At 42.8% G+C, this 20,994-nt stretch overlaps 1 long non-coding RNA gene across 2 annotated transcripts in view; it reads right to left on the bottom strand.

Moving 5' to 3' along the window:
• Positions 1-16,842, bottom strand: part of LOC137625841 (uncharacterized) — a 43,194-nt gene extending 26,352 nt beyond the window's left edge. Inside the window, exon 1 of one of the 2 annotated variants that reach the window (XR_011040921.1) lies at positions 16,735-16,842. This is a non-coding gene — a long non-coding RNA (uncharacterized lncRNA). Of the gene's footprint in view, positions 1-16,674; positions 16,699-16,734 lie in introns of those variants that run through there. The other variant, XR_011040922.1, reaches the window with a different exon arrangement.
• Positions 16,843-20,994: the final 4,152 nt, after the last annotated feature.

Here is a 20,994-nt window from a genome sequence, read left to right as displayed (position 1 = left end):
TTAAAATCACCAACAAAGACAAAAGAAGCCTTTCTATCATCTTGTATCTTAGCCATAATGGTAAGAAGACAATCGAAGATAGAATCATCCATGTCTGGATTCCGGTAGATCGAACACAAATAAAAGTTGTTATGCCTGCCACAAACTTTTATTACCTGAATCTCATGACATCCACATTGATAGTAGGACTTATGAGAAGCAGGGTACTCGGTCCTAATATACACCGCCATTCCCCTGGCCCTAGGGATGGCATCACATTTCAACATTATTGGCTTCTTAAAACCAGTAATAAGGAGCTCAGATGAGTGCCTCATTTTAGAAACCAAAGTTTCTGAGCACAAAAGAATATCATACTGTCTGGACGCAACTGTAAGGTCTTGGATATTTGCATGAAGACCACGAATATTGCAATACGGAAGACGACATTGACGAAATCTAGGACGTACTGGTCCCGGATTTCGCTCAATGTCTCCAGACAGCATAAGAGTTAATAGAAATAAAAAAAGAGACATCATACTTAAAAACTAGATTAACAAGAATTATAACAAAAACAATATGTACAGAATTATAAATAAAGTGATTGATGATACCTATAGACTATAGTAAAAAGTCGGAAAAACTGGTCAACATGGAGGAGCCGATACACCATGCAAGGCTAAATACCCTCTAGGATAGCCACTTCAACAGAAGGGAGGACAGTAAGGATGGTTTTGAGAAGAAAAAGAATCAGAAAAAGGAAAAGACAACCTCTTGATAAACCAGGAGGCAACCATGGCCCTTCTATTAAGCCTGCCCAACACCATTTCAAAAAAACAAGAGGAAGAAAAAAATAATAATAATAAGATAGAATAGTGTGCCCGAGTGTACCCTCAAGCAAGAGAACTCTAACCCAAGACAGCGGAAGACCATGGTACAGAGGCTATGACACTACCCAAGACTAGAGAACAATGGTTTAATTTTGGAGTGTCCTTCTCCTAGAAGAGCTGCTTACCATAGCTAGAGTCTCTTCTACCCTTACCAAGAGGAAAGTACACTGAACAAATTGCAGTACAGTAATTAACCCCTTGGGTGAAGAAGTGTTAAGTATCTCATTGTTGTCAGGTGTATGAGGAAAGACGAGAATATGTAAAGAATAGGCCAGACTATTCTGTGTAAGTGTAGGCAAAGAAAAAATAAGCCGTGACCAGAGAGAGGGATCCAATGCATTACTGTCTGGCCAGTCAAAGGATCCAATACCTCTCTTGTGGTAGTATCTCAACGGGCAGCTGGTGCCCTGGCCAACCTACTACCTACAATGAACAGTGGCCAGTTTCCATTTTGCACCTTGCTTGCAAGATAAACAGGTTCAAATGTGATAAGTCTACTATGGGTTTCACAGACGGTGCAAGTGCGATTTTTTGCAATTATTCTGTAACGATCAGTCGTATCAATACGAGATGTTGCTATAGGGTATTACACCCAGTGAGGAAATTTATAGGGGTATAATGAATCGTTAATTATTAATTATAAAGACACTTGCCCCTATGCCAAAGGGCAAAATCTCAATCATCCAGTCACAAAACCGAACAATAATATACAGAACCTCTACCTCCACCCCCTCCCTCCCTCTCCTTTCATCCCTCACCTGCTCTCCCCCTGCTTCAAGCTATCTCTCTCCACCTCCACGCCATCCATCCCTCTCCGTTCTTTCCCTTCCCTTCATGCTCTCTTTCTGAGAAGGTAGCTTAAGTTGCAACTTATTTTGTATGATTTTTTTTTAATATCAGCACTCTATCTATCTATCTATCTTATCTAATTATAATATTTATTGTTGTAGATATGGAACAATTCAATCGGTTGTTACCTATCAGATGACTGACTGCTTTATTCACTGGTTTGCTCATCTCTCTCTCTCTCTCTCTCTCTCTCTCTCTCTATGGTATTGGTTATGTAAATAATTATTAGATTGATAGAAAAAAAAATCGTAAAAAAATATGTTTAAATCAAAGCAACATTCAGAGAGAGAGAAAGAGAGAAGGAAAGACGTAGGGCAGGTGAGGGAAGAAAGGAGAGGGGAGGAAGAAAATGGGGGTTGGAGGTGAAGGGGGTTGTAGGCAGGCGGAGCTCTTCCAACCTGGTGTTCGTTTTCTTGCTTGGCTAATGAGTTTTGCCTCTTGGTATAGGTACAAAAGTCTTTATTATTTACAATAAATGATTCATGATACTCCTATAAATTTCCTCACTGGGTGTAATACCCTATAGCAACATCTCGTATTGATACGACTGTTCGTTACAGAATAATTGCAAAAAATCGCACTTGCACTGTCTGTGAAACCCATAGTAAATGGGTTTTTAACCTTCTGTCAGCTTCTCTACCAAGAAAACATTGCTGTGGAAGCCTGGGAAGACATCTAATACTTCTTCTATGGCTCCTTTGGCCAACATCTTGGATACCTCCTCTTGTAGGAGGAGGACCTTTGTAGATCCTCTCAAACAACAGGGTCGGACTGTCTGAGTCAGAGTCAAAGGGGGTGGGCAGTCTACGAATGGAAGACAAGATTCCCTGAACGCAGAACTTTCATGGTCCAGGGATCAGTCCCGAAGAACTGCCACCTATGCTATTGGCTTTGTTGGCATTCCCATACTGGTGGTAAGTTGGGGGATTTGCCCTCCCTAGTGGGAGCCCTAATGGCCATGACTCCTTTGACCTGAAGAGTGTCCTCTATGGCAAAAGGTGGGCTGAGGGTCTTGCTTCTTAGGCTGCTGGAAGTACATAGGAGGAAGTAAATACCTTTGCTGGTTAACGTGTTTAAATGGCAAGTTCTTTAGGGGCTGTTGAGAGATGGGCATCCTAGGCGACGCAGCTCTTCTCATAAGTTGTGGTGGGCTGTTGGTAACGTCCTTGCCTGGTGATCGGCAGACTGGGGTTTGAGTGCCGCTCAAACTCTTTAGTTCCATTGGTCACAGCAACCTTTCCATCCTTGTGAGCTAAGGATGGTGGGGGGGGGGGAGCCTATAGGTCTATCTGCTGAGTCTTCAGCATCCATTGCCTGGCCCTCATTGATCCTAGCTTGGGTGGAGAGGGGGCTTGGGCCCTGATCATATGTATATAATATAGTTAGTCTCTAGGGTATTGTCCTGCTTGATAGGGCAATATCACTGTTCCTTGCCTCTGCCATTCCTGAGTGGCCTTCAAGACTTTAATGGATCATCTTTTCATCTTCTCAATTGCAGTAGCCACATCTGAAAGGAGGAAACGGGAATCCACCAGGTTTGAGTTCCTTATACAGAGCGCATCTCTGGGAGACAACTATTTTGTGGATCTTGCCAAGGTTGCAATGGATCTTTTAAGGATTCAGTTGCCCCCTAGGGAAATTGGCTGATAGAGAATAAACTCCAGGACCTTGGCTACAGATCTTGCCAGATCATCGAACTGCCTGAAGACGTCCTCTTTATTCAAGTCTCCTGTGACTGTGATTAAGCCAGGAATGTCACCTCTATATTTTGCATCTCGGGGTCCAGAGATGATGGAGGGTAGGTTAGTTAATTTGTCGTTAGGTACGCTGGTAGCAAGTTGGCAAAAAGAACGTCGATAGGAAGTGGGCTTGGATGAGCGCCTGAATGAACATAAAATTTTTTTGAGAGCTATTTAAGGATCTACTCACTTTGAGTGAGTTCTCTGACTTGAGTGTTAAACAAGTTCAGCGTGTTCAGAGTCTAATTTGAAAGTGCCATGTCAAATCTATGTTTAGCACTCTGCGATTGGGGAAAGATAGTGTCAATGACACAACGACTGTTGGTTATTTGCGCGAGGAATCTCGTCTATGGTATACAAGTGACGGATTAAGCTCATGAATAGGATAAGGGGAGTTGCTTCTGACAGATGTAGAAACCTGTAGGGGGGTTACTTAAGTTGAGCTGGTGCCTGCATGCGCCATGTAGTCCAGGGTATCGTAAATGGTAGTGAGATAATAAGTCTGGAATAGGCTCTTGTTTTGGGGTATTTGGAGGTTCCACCTTGAGGGTGGCAGTCGCCAAATGATTTAACTTTTCCTTGCACATCCTTCCTCTCTCTAGTGACATTTTGTGAATGGAAGGAAGAGGAGGCAGAGAAAGAATAAGAGGAGTCAAACGCACTCCAAGAATAAGTGTCTCTACCTCTTGCAAATGTGAGGGAGTAAAAGGAATCATTTCTCAGACCTCGACCTGTGTGACAAGTATGATCTCTCTGAGGAAGGCCACACGTAGGGCGTCTCCTGCGAGGACCATATCTACGATGTTTTATCACAAGAACATCATTGGTTTTGGAGGACGGGGGACCACCCGAGGGAAAGCGGGTAAAGGCTCCAGTGCCCGCTTCCTATCCTGAACCTTGAAAGTAGAAATACCTGAAATAGGTTTCTGGTGTCCCGAAGAACGTGTAAATTCTGGAATATTATGAACATTAGGCAATGTCCTTGTTCGAGTATGTAGCGGTAAAATAACCAGTTTGTCATTCATATAGGAAATTGTTGTTGCGCTTGACCAAGGTAGTTAAGATTTGGGGGGTAGAAGCTACCTGATAGTAAGTCGAAGCTAATGAAAAAACACCTACTCGATAGTAAGTCGAAGCTAATGAAAAAACACCTACCCGATAGTAAGTCGAAGCTAATGAAAAAACACAAACACAAAGGGGTTCCATTTATTTACGAACTTGGGTAGACATATTGATCAGTGTGTGCATTATCATATGACATGACATCCTTATGAGGAGGAATACCATCACATGCTGTAAAGGCAGTGCGTTCAGTTATGTCAGCCCACGTAGGGACAGCGACACATACAAACATGTTAACCTGAGGATGCAGCAAGGTTATGGGACGTGTAACTAACAGGTACGGAATTAAAGAATGTGTAGTACAGTAGTTACAGTTGGCTTGCGTACAGTTTGCTTGGAAAGGGAAGTAACAACAATACTTAGATAACTCAGTCTAGCCAAAGTTGTGGTTGTGGAAACTGCCGAAGCGGTCCAAACAATGTCAATGTAAGGTGATGGGGAGTTCTGAGACAAGTCCTGAGAACTCGTAAGAGGAGAGCAGTGCCGAGAACCACCGAAAAAACGAGGCAAGCCCAGATCATAGGTACAAGCAAGTAAAGGAAATGGATCCTCTAACAGGGCTGCCTCCATATATGGGGAGATGGCAGTCTTAACTCTAAGGCGTGTTGCTTGTGTATGGGAATGAGGGGGAGACCTTTGACACTTTAATGGGTGAAACCTCTAAAAGTGAAAAGTCATTCCACAGAAACCAACCATAAAGAACTCACCACTTGGCACACTAGTGGGAGGTGAGGGAGATCTGTGCTAATTGGAATAATCGGGGACCAAGGACACTTGGCCTGGATAGGACACTGGAAGAGCAGTAGCTGTAGCCAAGGGATCCATCTCTAGCAATGACTTGTGATCAATCAGTACATGGGTAGGTTATAGCACATTCACAAAATTATCAACAATAATTAAATCATGGCCATTGTCCTCTATGACTGGAGATTAAGAGGGTTAAAAAAAAACAAGGAGCATGGTAGGGATATCGACCGTCGAAGAAAATGAGCCTACATTTCTTACTGTCACCAAAAGAAGATGAGGAAGGGGAATGATCCCTTTTGACTCTTCTTACAATGGGAACAATCTCTCTCCCACTGGGAGGCAGGCCACTCCCTACAATACTACAAATTTTATATAATTTGTATTTTACCTAGCTATACAAACTTGAGTTATTTAATGGAGTTATTTCTGGTTTTGTTTCTTACAGCCCAAAAAAAAAAAAAAAAAAGAAAAGAATCAGTTGATTGCATCATGCTATGCTGCTGGGTTATGAATGTCTCAAGCATCTAATCAGTGGCAACGCGTTCGCCTAGCATTCGCATGGCAGCAGATCGATCCCCGCCCAGGACCGTGAGTTTAAGCTGTTTACTGTACTGGGGAGGCCACTGACATTCTAGTGAGCATATATTCTGATGAAACTGGAACTGAAACCAGACAACTTTAACTTTAAAACTTCTGATTAAAGACTCAAAAGGTGGCTGAGGCAGGACCTTTGGTAAATAACTCAGGTTTGTATAGCTAGGAGAAATACAAATTACAGTATTCTATATGAAATATGTAGTTTATTCCTGTACGGATACAAACTTCAGAGTCATTTAATGGGGAGACTTTAGCTCCTGAGTTTTTTTTTGTTTAATACTAGGGCTACAGCAAGTCCATGTATATCATGTGCTCAAGGAGGGGGCCCTTGAAGACGCTTTTCCTGGGGACTTAAGAGTATTGGCTCTCATGATGATTTCTCTCAACTAGAAAGAGATATTATTTTTGGTAACCATCTTTATGGAACAGCCAGTGATCACAAATAAATTTGAGATTTTGGGTCTTGGATACTACATCCTTTTTAGATATTTACGTACTGCTCTTACAGGACACAGTAACACGTCATCCGGGTCATCAGTTACCTCTTTGGGAGACAAGATCATGAAAGAGTCAAATCTGATATCATTATCAACTGGATTTTGAGTTTTGACACAAATTCCAGAACAAACGACAAAGATAATTCTCTCCACCTTCTGGAATGTGACACATGGCGAGACATACCATGCAGTTCACTCACCCTCTTGACTGAAGCTAAGGCAAGGAGGAAGACTGTCTTCAGGGCGAGGTCTCTGTCCAAGGCTTTATGCATAGGTTCATACGGGGCTTTCTTTAAAGCCTGTAGGACCCTAGTCACATATCATGAGGGAGGTTTAGTTCTCGAGGAGGACAAGACTGCTCGAAAATTCTTATCGAATCTAAGAGGTCCGGACCTTTCAGCTAGAATACTTGACTCAAGGCCGAGTGGTAGCCTTTCACCGCAGCGACGGAGAGGGGCTTCTTGTTCCTTAGAAACAATAAAAAGTCTGCAATCAGGTGAATACAGTAGTGGCCTTGAGTGAAGAAATATTGCCCCTAAGACACCAATCACAGAAGATTTTCCAATTTGCCTGGTAAACTGCCGCGGAAGACCTTCAGAGGTACAGTATCCGGAAAGATGCTACACAGTTGGTTTTGAAAAGCCTTTCTTTCAGAGAAGACGCTGGATAGTTTCCAATCGTGAAGGGACAGGCTGTGAACTGAGTTGTGGAATTTTCATTTTTGAGGTTGGCATGGCAGGTTTGACCATTCTGGAAGTTCTCTTGGTATATCGGTGAGAAGGTAAAGGTTAAAGGTGTCTGGTTTCAGTTCCAGTTTCATTAAAATAGATGCTCACCAGCACATCAGCTGGGCAAACCCAATTTCCCACTGTGGTGCCAAAGCAAAGCAGTGGTCTCCCCAATAAACGGCTTAAAGTCACGATCCTGGGCGGGGATAGATCTGCCTCCATGCGAATGCTAGACAAACACATTACCACTGTACTAGCCAGGAGGCCTGAATACTACTCCGCTGCTGGCCACCTTGGGGCCACTAGTGTTACTCTGACTCCCTTGGATGTTCTGACTCTGTTCAGTGTCTGATGAATCAGGCATAACGGTGGAAACGTGTAAAAGTCCAGACTGTCCCATGGGTGTTGAAATGTGTCTTCCATCACTGAAGCTTGGTCTGGGACTGGAGAGTAATACACTGGGAGTTTGTCATTCAGATGGGTGGCAAACATGTCCAGAGATGAGGAACCCCACAAAGTCACAAGTTTCTTCGCCATTAGAGGACGCAAAGACCATTTTGAACAACTGTCGTCCCTCGACGGCTCAGCTGGTCTGTAATGACGTTTCTCTTCTCGGGGATCAACCTCGCTAAGAGAGAGATCATCGGGGACTGTCTGTGTTCCTTTTATAATCTCAACTGCTAGATTCCATAGTAGGAGAGGCTACACCTCCTTGTTTGGAGATGTAGGTCACTACCATGGAGATGTCGCTTATCAATACCTCGGAGAGACCTGTCAAGAGTCTTTGAGAAGAAGTGGAATAATGCTAGTTGCGCCGCTACTTTCATTTCCAGGAAATTTAAGTGGAAGCGCTTGTCTTCTTCTGGCCATAAGCCGGTGATCTGTTCCATTGCCATATGTGTGAGACGCATCTGTGAACAGCATGAACTATGGGGGAAGGATCCTGGGGGGGGTGTTCCTGTAACAGGTTTTCCTCCTCCAACCACCACTGGGGGTCTGATATCACCTCTTTAGATACCTGTAGTAGGCTTGCAGGAGGGTCTGATGCCACCACGTCCTCTTCAGCTGGAGGGGTGACCTCTCTGACAAAAGTTAGGCCTAGGATTCAGTCTCCCAGGCTGTTGTCAGTCTATGGTAGTAGGTTGGCCAGGGCACCAGTCACCCGTTAAGATACTACCGCTAGAGTTATGGGGTCTTTTAACTGGCCAGACAATACTACATTGGAGCTTTCTCTCTGGTTACGGTTAATTTTCCCTTGTCTACACACATACACACACCGAATAGTCTGGCATATTCTTTCCATATTGTACCAACCATGTGTCACACAATTGTACATACTGTAATTCCTTTTGCATATATTATGCTTGTATCTTCGCTCTTCCCTCGCACTAAACGAACATGAAAATTCATGTCTGCTGTTTCCTCTGTAACATTGTCTGTCTTGTTAACTTGTTATGTCCTGTTGCCTTGAGGTTTTGTATATAAAGGAGAGAGTTCTATAACAATATAACTCAGTTGATTGCATCCTGCCTTTCAGTTCACAACCCTCACTCGGCACCGCCACATTGGTGACCCCGGAAGTCGACTCGCTCCCACTGCCTTCCACCCCCACCTCCCTCGCCCCTCCATCGTTGGTACTATGACGGAGACGGACTCTACTACAGCAGTTGGCGCTGCGGCCGCCCCATTGAAACTTTCACCGTTCGCCAGTGGAGAGGCGTTTGCTTGGTTTCAGCGCGCAGAAGTCCACTTTCGTATCAGGGGCGTGACTCGCTCAACCACCAAAGCGGATTATGTTCTCGCGGCGATACCCGAGGACACCTTCCCAGAAATATCCGACTGACTTTGTGAACAAGGAAACACCCCAATAGCGTATGACGCCCTCAAAACATACCTTCTGCAGCAGTACTCGCCGTCGCCAGCCGCCCGTATAGCAAAGCTTTTTCAGCTCTCGCAACAACCGTTGGGGGACCAAAGGGCTTCGCTTGCCCTCAGGGAAATGACCAGTATCGCTCGCCTTCAACCTGCCGCAGACAGCTCTCCTCGTGAGGTGAACCTACTTCGTGCCCTTTGGATACGCCGTTTACCCGAACTTGTACGCGCTGCCATACCCGATATCGATAGTTTACCCATAAAGGACTTGATGACCAAAGCCGACGCCCTTATGGACAGCCACTTCAAGACCTCCATCAACGCCTCCACCCCTGACGACGAGGATGCCTATTCAACGTCAACCGAAGCTGACATGAATGCCGTAGGACATACACGCCTACCCCGTGACGTGCCGAAGCGGCGACAAAGCCGCCCACCACCCACCAATCGCTCGCGCCCCAACGAACGACTTCTACAGCCACTTACTACCTCCCATCCGCCACAGTTTTGCTACTACCACTTCAGATTCGGGGCAACCGCGAAGAAATGTGCCAGGGATTGTCAGTGGCCAAAAAACGTGTAAGTAGGCCATCGCTTGTGGCGGTGGCCTCCCATGTTTCTAATCTTTTCTTTTTACAGGATGCAGGAACGGGCGTGCGATTTTTGGTAGACACAGGTGCTTGTCGTTCTCTTTTGCCAAGGAATCTCTTCAAGGCACGACGTAGTCTGTCTACATCTGCCGACGTCCGCTTGGTAGCTGCCAACGGATCTGCGATACCCACCTACGGTTACGAGAACCTCACATTATCGTTCGGAAACGGTAAATTCAATTGGAAGTTTCTCGTTGCTGACGTCACAATGCCAATCCTCGGTGCGGATTTCCTCTCTCATTTCCACCTTCTGGTCGATGTCGCCCACCGACGATTGGTCAACGCGGACTCGTACTTGTCGACACCTCTTCAACCCACCCCCTCTAACCTTGCTCTCCACATCAGCGCACCCACGGATGCCTACGCCCACCTCCTCACGTCGTACCCGGAAGTTTTCCGTCCAGAACTTCGCCAAACGCCCACGGTTCCTGCCAAGCACGGTATTTATCACCATATCAAGACGACGGGACCCCCAGTCTTCGCAAAATTCAGAAACGTCTGGCACCGGAACGATTGGCAGCCGCCAAACAGACGTTCGCCTAAATGGAGAAAATGGGCCTTTGCCAAAAGGCCTCCAGCCCATGGTCGTCACCCTTACACGTCGTTCTGAAGAAATACGGCTCCCTCCGTCCGTGCGGGGATTACAGGTGCCTGAACATGCAAACAGAACCGGATCACTAACCCCTCCCAAACATTGCCGATGTGACCTCCTACCTGCACAAAGCGAAGGTTTTCTCTACGCTCGACCTCCTGAAGGGGTATTATCAGGTGCCTATGAACCCAGAAGACATCCCCAAGACCGCCATTACCACTCCGTTTGGTACATACACCTTCAATTACTCCTGTTTTGGCCTTCGTAATGCTGGGGCCACGTTTCAACGTCTCATGGATGGCATCTTAGGGGACCTCCCTTTCTGTGTATGTTATGTGGACGACATACTTGTGTTCTCCTCAAAAGAGGAACACCTCCGTCACCTGCGCATCGTGCTCGACCGTCTGCAACAAAACGGCCTTGTAGTCCGGTACGACAAGTGTACCTTTGGCGCCAACGAAGTGTCGTTCTTAGGGCACCGTATCACTCCTGAAGGAGTCCATCCCCTCCCTGAGAAGGTAGCAGCCGTTCAAAATTTCCCCGCGCCCTCGACCGTCAAAGCTCTGCAGGAATTCTTGGGCATGATCAACTATTATCACCGTTTTCTGCCAGCCATTGCCGCCACTCTTGCTCCCCTCTACGCCTTCCTCAAGGGCAAGCCAAAGGACCTGAAGTGGGGTCCCCTTCAAGAAGCAGCCTTCTGCAATGCAAAGAAGCCCCTATCAACTGCTGCGGCTCTCACTTTTTCTATCCCACACGCCCCTCTCCTTCTCTCCACCAATGCCAGCGACGTCGCTATTGGTGCAGTACTCGAGCAGGTGGTCAAAGGCTCGCCCCGCCCATTGGCCTTCTTCAGCAGAAAACTGTCCAAGGCAGAATTGGGTTATTCTACCTTCGATCGAGAATTGCTGGCGGTGCACTTGGCTGTCTGTCACTTTCGCCATTTCTTAGAAGGTACGCCCTTCGTCATTCGCACAGACCACATGCCTCTGGTGCACGCCTTCACTCGACAGTCTGACGCCTGGTCCGCCCGTCAACGCCGACATCTCTCCGCCGTGGCTGAATACAATTGCAACCTCCAATACGTCCCTGGGAAAATTAATCCCGTTGCCGATGCCCTGTCAAGAAACACGTTGGCTGCCGTTCAACTGGGATTGGATTACAACGCCCTGGCTGAAGCCCAACGACAGGATCCAGAGTATCAAGCTTGTAGGACATCCTGCACGTCCCTCCGTTGGGAAGATTTTCCCCTCGAAGACTCCAACACCACCCTCCTCTGTGACGTCAGTACTGGTAGACCGCGACCTTGGATTCCTGCTCCCATGCGCCGACAGGTGTTTGATTTCATTCACGGCCTTTCACATCCCTCATGCCGTTCTACTGCACAGCTGCTGAAGGCAAAGTTCATTTGGCACGGCATTTCTAAGGATGCTAAGGATTGGGTCCGCGCCTGTACTTCTTGCCAAACTTCCAAAGTACATCGACACACGGATTCAGGAGTGGGCACCTTTCCTCAACCTCAGCGTCATTTCGCACACATTCACGTCGACGTTGTAGGCCCCCTACCCACATCACAAGGACATCGTTACCTGTTTACCGTCATCGACCGCTCCACTCGTTGGCCTGAAGCCATTCCCATGGAAACTGCAACGTCCGCCTCATGCACATCTGCCTTACTCTCTGGTTGGATTTCAAGATTCGGTATCCCTGAGCATATTACTTCTGACAGGGGAACCACTTTCACCTCTCAATTGTGGACGTCATTAGCGAATCTCCTGGGCATCACCCTACATCAGACAACGGCCTACAACCCCGCTACCAATGGAATGGTTGAGCGTTTTCATCGCACCCTCAAAGCAGCTTTGATGTCCCGCTGCAAGGATTGCAACTGGTTTACTCAGCTTCCCTGGGTCCTCCTAGGACTAAGGACCACTCCTAAAGACGCCCTCGACGTCTCGGCAGCTGAAATGGTGTATGGCGACCCGTTGGTCGTCCCTGCCGAATTTTTTCCATCTACAACCTTCTCCGACGATCTCCAGCGCATACGTCACGTCGTGGGAAAATTTACTCCGTGCCGCCAGACTTACAAGCACCCAGCGAAGCATCACATACCAACGGACTTGCACTCTGCAACGCACGTCTTCCTGCGCAACGACACTAGCAAGCCACCACTAACGCCCCCTTACACGGGCCCTTTCCTTGTGATCCGACGCAGTCCGAAAGCATTCCTACTAAACATTCGGGGCAAAGAAGACTGGGTCTCCATTGATCGTCTAAAACCTGCTTATCTTCTGCCAGATGACCCGCCTACAGTTTGCCTCTCCAGATCAGGGCGCCCTATTCAACATGTACAGTATGTCATTTTTAGGGGGGGAGCCATGTACCAACCATGTGTCACACAATTGTACATAATTCCTTTTGCATATATTATGCTTGTATCTTCGCTCTTCCCTCGCACTAAACGAACATGAAAATTCATGTCTGCTGTTTCCTCTGTAACATTGTCTGTCTTGTTAACTTGTTATGTCCTGTTGCCTTGAGGTTTTGTATATAAAGGAGAGTGTTCTATAACAATATAACTCAGTTGATTGCATCCTGCCTTTGAGTTCACAACCCTCACTCGGCACCGCCACAATATTCTCTTCAGTCCTTATACACCTGACAACACTAAGATCATCAAACAATTCTTCTTCACCCAAGGGCTTAACTACTGCACTGTAATTGTTCAGTGGCCACTTTCCTCTTGGTAAGGGTAGAAGGGACTCTTTAGCTATGGTAAGCAACTCTTCTAGGAGAAGGACACTCCAAGATCAAATCATTGTTCTCTAGTCTTGGGTAGTGCCATAGCCTCTGTACCATGGTCTTCCACTGTCTTGGGTAAGAGTTCTCTTGCTTGAGGGTACTCTTGGGCACACTATTATTTCTCTTCCTCTTGTTTTGTTCAAGTTCTTTTAGTTTATATAGGAAATATTTATTTTAATGTTACTGTTCTTAGACTTTTATTTCTCCTTGTTTCCTTTCCTCACTGGGCTATTTTCCCTGTTGGAGCCCCTGGACTTATAGCATTGTGCTTTTCCAACTAGGGTTGTAGCTTAGCAATTGATAATAATAATAATTGGAAGGAGGGGGCATCTCAGTTGGGGGGTTGCCTAAAGGATAAGTTCTTTTTCTGTTTCTGAGGAGTGGGGAACTTCGGTGCTGCTGCTCTGTTGAATACTAGGCTCTGTCCCAGTCTTTCTAATGTCTCTATTGCTTTCGTCACGTCTGAGGATTTAAAGAGAGGTGAGTTGATGAGGTCAGAGTTCCTTGGGACTCTAGCATCTCTAGGGGACAGCTATCTAGAGCATCTCGCTTAGACAGCCTCACACCACTTCAGAGCAGTTTCCCCATTGAAAAATATTCTGGTGGAGGAGATACTCTATAGCCTTGATGCCAAATCTAGAGAGTTCCTTGAACTGGTCTCATATGGTCTTCTTCCTGAGATTCCTCTCGAAACAGCAAATTGAGAGTTCCCCAGACCAGTGGTCTATCCACGAACAGGTCTGAATGGCTACCATGGCAGCTACTGTACCTCCATATTTGCCAGTTCAGGACCTGAGATTGTGGCTGGTAAGATCAAAGAGAGCTTTGAAAGGTGCCAGAGTTAACGTAAAAGCATCTCTTGTATGGCAAAGGTAAGGGCGGAAGTTTTGATGACCTACTCGCTTTTAACGAGTTTTCTACTGCAGAGACTTGGGAGTTCAATACCTCAAGGGTGTCTTTTGCTTCCTTGGAAAAGGTAACATCAAACCTAAGTCTAGGATTCTGAGACAGCAGGAAGATATCGTCAATGCCACATCGTCTATTAGTAGTCTGTGCTAAAAGAGGCTCATCTAAACCTCCTAAGCGGCGGATTAGTCTCATAATCTTAATAAAATTAGGGGCTTCCAAACTCAATATTGGGGCCTTAAGTGGGGATACATCAGTAGAGCTTGTACTCGCAAAGTTATTCTCGGGAGAATTATCAATCGTGATAATGTTCTGATGATGATTTTCTGATTTAATAGAGCTCTTTATCCTTCTTTTCCTTTGAGTGATAATGAGAAGAGGAGGTGGAGAAGGCGTGGCAGGAGATTATGTCGCTCCCATTGTAAGAGCAGTCATTTCTATGTCTAGATCAAGAGACAGGTGTTAATGTCTCTCGCTCACTCGTTCTACAAGGCGAGAGAGAGTTCTCAGTATTATACTCCAATTCTTTTGAACGTCTATGGCGAGGACTACGTTTACATTGTCTACCTAATCGTTTTTCTACATCTGATGTAGGGGTGATTCTTGGAAAGGGGGGGGGGGGGATTTTTCACGCTTTGAATCCGGTTCCTGTACCTGTAAAGAATTTCTTATAATAGAAAAGCATTCAGACTGAATATAAGAATGTGGTCGATCCAGATGATTAAAGAATTTGTCTCTAGCTTAAGACAAGGTTCTTATCTGTTTAGGGAGAGGTTCTATCTCTTTGATTCCTGGCTGAGAGATTATAAAATTCTGGAGGAACTATATGGTTTATTACGTCCTCTAGTAACCGATGGTCAAATACAGTAGCCATCTTCTTAGCATCATCGTGACATGGAGGAATAAGCTCACGGCCTCAAGATGACGGCGTGTTCAGTGATGTCTTGACGCTTGGGAGTGACAACTTGCTTGGATCTGTTGGCATGCTTGGGCTGCGGGTGGTGGTGTCCTCATGCACAGTGAAGGCAGCACAGAGCAACGTCATCATGTTTAGATCTGTCGGCATGTTCAGATTTAAGAATCTGAACATTTGGCCAAATGGCATTCTTGGACAAAATTCTAGGAATGGCAGGAATAAATGCACTCAACTTCCAAGCTTTAGGAAGCTTGGGAGGAGAGGCTGCTTGGAACATGAAGGTACAGTATCGCCAAATCTGGAGGGAGAACACAGCCAAAGCAAAGAGATGACAAAGCTCTCAACTTATCCCGGGCGCTCTTTAGAGGAGCTTTCTGCCGAGGACCTCTAGGCGTATGGGGCAAGTCTTACTCAATATAACGCTTTGGAGACTGGTAATCAGGATCTTCCAATATGGCCGTCTCAGTACAAGGAGGAACTGATGGTCTTGACTCTTAAGTTCCTTATGGGAATGAGGAGATGTTTCTACTGTTCTGATATAAGTCACTTCTAACAGGAACATCTTGTCTGCATAATCAGAGAGGTATAAATCATCACTTAGCACAAATCGGGGGGGGGGGGGTGAGGGGGCTCTAGACAAGGTAGCATAATCTAGAATAGAGCATCCAGTGGATCTGGCTCAGGGAGCGTAGTTGCCGTAGCCAGGGAATCCACGATGATAACAGGTTCAATTTCTTAATGCACATTACTGACACTGGGAAATATGGTAACGAAATTAGGGCTATCGTCCTCCATGACACAAACCTCAAAGGGATCCTGACATGAACTTGGATGGGAAATAATGCTCAATGGCAAACTTGCCTTGCGTTTCTTCTCACCGTTTACCAAGGGAGGAGGAGGAGAACGATCCCTCTTGGCTTGCTTCCTCTAACGATATCTATCCCATTGGAAGGATGACCACTCCCTACAATACTCACATGGAGATTCTATTGAACATCTCTTTCCTCTAAATACCTACATACTGGGTGAGGATCCCAATCTATCCGGTTCATAAAGGTTCCACAAGGGCGACCACTAGGGCCTGGACAGGAACGCATTAATGTCAACATAGTCAAAAGGCACACATTCTAAGTCACAAATAATTCACACGAAAGTGACAAATAATGTCCATGACACAAAGACACAAGCACAAGCAAAAATAAGGGTGACAAGCGTGTGATGCGGTTTAATCATAGTTGTGAAGGCAGGTACATCTGACTGCCAGCACAGCCAGAACAGTGGTGACTAGATTCTTGAAACAAGCATAACACGTCAAGCTCACTAGCTGCCCAGCAGCCCAGCGTGACCCAATCTAAAGATTATTTTTTTTTTTTAGCCTGGCCATAAGAAACATAACCAGATGTATGTACTGTATTTGAATGGGGATGAGTGAGAATAATTAATTCTATGATTATCATTGGAAAAATTATTATATTCTCATGTTTACAGACAGAAAGACCAGAAAACTAAAATGAAATTAGGGAAAAAGTATCAGATACAATAAGACAAAAAGGAATTTAGGTACACTTTGTCACGTTGTCAGAAGTAATGATAAGCACCAGAGAAAAGGGGCACTCTAGTACTGTATGAGTTTTGGATAGGAATATTGGAACAGATTTGGTCTGAGAATATGATGGGAAGATGAGTCTTTGACTAGCGAGGGGAAATATGTGCTGGAAATGAAAATTCTGAACACAATTTTAAAAATCTCGGACAAATATGTTGATGACATAAAAAGCCGCCATAACCTACAGTCCGATTCTATTATTATGATGGGAAGCTAATACATAATGATTTTATGTCAAGTTTTACCAAGTGAGATGTCTATGGATGCGTCCACACAACCAGACCGTCCCCATCGGGTAAACAATCGTTACGACACAATGATGGGTGGCAGTGAATGCTAGCTGCTATGTACCGGCTCCTACGTACCACTTGTTTGGCTTGTATGTACCATTGTTGGGCTGCTATGTACTGGCTCTTATGTACCACTACTTTGGCTTGAATGCACCAAACAAGGCTGCTATGTACCAGATACCAAGTAAGGTAATAAGAACACAAGGAGATAAAACACAAAACCATAAACATTGAAATTGTATACATTTATTAAAAGTTGTGAAGCAATAAAATTCAGCATGCTACATTGTTGATATATTCTTATTCATCTACATGATCCATCAGTTCGGCACAGCGGTTTAGAAAGTCTGATATTGATATGGATTTGTTCTCATATTTCATCCAGTGGTCATCCAGGGTAATTTGCTTTTTGACAGCATGCTTCCTTTGGTATCTGTGCATTTTCTTTTGTTAAACTAGTTTTACAATTATGGGAATTCTATCGGTTCCTTTACTTTTTTCATCGAGAATACAATGGCATACAAAGATGCAAAAGTATATTTACATAAGCATTAAACTCGGTTGAACTTTGAGCAATGGAGTCTAGAGTTATTTGTCCACTTCCAGCCCGGAACGGTACAAAATCAATGGAACTGAAGTTAAGTAGAAGGTTCAAAAACCATCAAAGTAATCCTACCATCCCTTACATTTGGAAGATTATTATTATTATTATTATTATTATTATTATTATTATTATTATTATTATTATTATTATTATCATTATTATTATTATTATTATTATTATTATTATTATTAGCTAAGCTACAACCTAATTGGAAAAACAGGATGCTATAAGCCCAAGGGCTCAAACGAAAATTAGCCCAGCGACGAGAGAAAATAAGGCAATAAATAAACTACAAGAGACTTATTGAACAAATAAAATAAAATATTTTTAGAACATTAACAACATTAGAATTTAGTTCAATATATCGCTTATGTTTTATTCATTCCTTCTGTTTTATTAATCAAATCTCATTCTATTAAAGTGGTTGTATTGTTCCTTTTCATTAAACAGACTTGAATTTTTTCTTAAATGCGTACCGCAGATATTACGATTCTATATCAATGTCCTCTAATTAGAAAGCGGTTAATAGCTAATTTTAACGTCTTACTTGTTAGATTAACATACGATAAAATAACTATATACTGAACTACATTACATGTTAATAAATGAGTTCTGATTATAGTTTCTCGAAAACAGTCCACCTTAACTTTAGATAATATAGCATGTAATTTAATGTAAGATTATAGGAATCGATTCAAATTGACGCAGTTTATAATTTATGCTACAAATTAATAATTTTGTCATTATTCCTGATCGAGGAAGCAACAATGACTGCATTCTGAGGTGCAACGCCCGGTGTACTCTATGGGAGTTATTTTTAGACTCTCAATTGATTAGTTTGAACGGACTAATACTTCAAGTTATGGAAGGTTGCAGGCAAGGAATATAATGATGTAGCCTATTAGCTAAACATTGACAATGAATAGTAAACTCGTTAGATAAGATTTTTTTTGTGCTACCAATTCTCTCATATGTATTGTACAGTATATTAACCATAAAACACCATAATTATACAGGTTAGATATCTAAACCATACACACATACCATGTATGTATATATATATATATATATATATATGTATATATATATATATATATATATATATATATATATATCTGTGTGTGTGTATATATATATATATATATATATATCTGTGTGTGTGTATATATATATATATATATATATATATATATATATATATATATATATATATATATATATATATATATATATATATATATATATATTATATATATATATATATATATATATATATATATATATATATATATATATATATATACAGTATATATATATATATATGTGAAGAATTTTCTTCACTCTTCTTCTTTTAATCGTATTTTTAGCTCTCTTCTACTAATACTATAGCTACCCCTTAAACATTCTCTCCTACATCTAGTTTTCTTTAACGAATATAGGGAGGACTAATCTAAACTTAAACTTGTTGACAGTGGCGCACGCCATGCTCGTGACGTCACAGCGTAAATACGCACAACAGAGGGCCTTAGTAGCAACCCCGGCGTATGTTGGTTCTTTTCTTAAACTACGTGGGTTGAGATTAAATTCCTAAACTGAATTTTAAATATAAATTTCAATACTGCTGAATTAATGCATCCTATATTTCTCAATAGCCTACCAATTAAGGTTTGTTAACTTTAAGATGTATGCCCATCGCACCAGTCCATTGCTAATTAATCATTTTAAATATTAATTTTTAGCAAGCCAGAATTGGTAGGATTGTTGTATATATAACCTCCCTCAGAGCAGCAAGATTTATCTGAGTATTTAGTACAAAATCCTGCCTCCTCTGCACTCCTTGCAACAATATATTGCCCTGTCCTTAAGTCCCGATATGGCACCCCCAATGGATTACCGTGCGCATCAAGCTCCTCACCTGTCTGGAAAGGTGAAGCCAGGTGATATCTTCGACCTTAGCGTCGGCCCCATTCAACTAGAAGCGGCCCTGCCCTACGGACCTGCCGGGTCACTTGGTCAGTGAATCCATGCACCTCTGGCTCACCCCCGCCATCCCCCTCTCCCAAAACGTGACTCGCCAAGGAGTCCTGTGGCTGCCGGCTGGAGATAGTGAAGGAGCGGAACCTGGGAACCATATTACCACAAAAAAGGATTCTTGGGGTGGGCCAGAAAAGATTGCAAAGTGCAACCAGGTCAACAGCTATCACGGGCATTGGACTAAACTTCAAAGGAGTGCAGGTACTACATCAATGGCCATTTAGTTTTCCCCCATTTTTTATTAGCTTAGACTAATTTTAACTTTATATGGAACCTGGCTTTTACACTATTCGGACTGTGTGCGGTGGGATTGTGTGTATATATTTTTTTCTATACAATTTTTTGCCTTTTGAGACTAACACAGTCTCTGGGTCACATGGGCCACGTGTCCGACCCCATTTTGATTTTTAATTATTGTAGACCACGCGTCTAATCAACTATTTTTCATTATTTGAATTGCATTTCTTTTGATACCATTTTTGTGTTGTTAAGATGACCGTTTTCCTTTAATGTAAATTTGTGAATAAATCAATATTAGGTTAATTAAACCTTCTTAGTATTTTTGCTCCCTCATTTATTTAATGTTTAAACTGGGAATATTTGAAGAGTAAGTCTATAGGTGGTAACAGCGAGGTACTTTGCATTAATATATTTGCTTCGAAGGTAAAGATCCTTATCTTTAAACTTTTAAACTACTTTGCATCACTGCTCCCATTTTGAATTTTGTCTTCATTACATTAACGTAAAATACCTGTCCAGCATTTCATTGGGGTAGCTGGGACGGAGCCGGAACAGAGCCTGAGAATGAGATGACTATAGACCTGACAAAGCTAGAGTAGGCCATAAATTATTGTTAATCCTACGTGTGGAGTTCTTCGGCCTCTGGACAGTAAAATTTCCCCCTTTTGTATTTAAAGAGTGATGGTTAGTGAATTGTGACAGTAAAGTATTAGCAGGGTGTCTGTGCCCCGAGAGTAAGTGCTCCTATCCTCCCCTGTTGAACTTTATGTAACTGTTATAAGGAGACTTTCCCGGACTAAGTTCCCACTCAGAACATAACCATAAAAAATTCTCCACAATATATATGAATATATATATATATATATATATATATATATATATATATATATATATATATATATATATATATATATATATATGAATATATATATATATATAATTATATATATATATATATATATATATATATATCACAATATTCTGTATATATATATATGTATGTATATATATATATATATATATATATATATATATATATATATATATATATATATATGTATGTATGTATGTATGTATATATCACAATATTCTGTATATATAAATTCGAGTCGTATTGAATAAAATAACTTATTCTATGATGATAGACAAATCGTGAACTAAACACTAAATTTGCTATGACGAACATTCCTATAAAAGGTATAGATTATGTAGCAATTATAGTGATAAACCATACTTATCAGAGTAATATCACGTAATAGGTATAAACTTTTCTTCTTAAGGGAAGCCACGTGCATAGTAAGAAGACAATAAGGATTTTGTTAGTCTTTTTTTTTCTT

This window comes from Palaemon carinicauda, chromosome 33, assembly GCF_036898095.1.
Source record: "Palaemon carinicauda isolate YSFRI2023 chromosome 33, ASM3689809v2, whole genome shotgun sequence".
NCBI classification, from domain to species: Eukaryota; Metazoa; Arthropoda; class Malacostraca; order Decapoda; family Palaemonidae; genus Palaemon; species Palaemon carinicauda.
The sequence above is the reverse complement of the archived record's forward strand: the minus strand, read 5'-3'. Positions and strand labels throughout refer to the sequence as shown.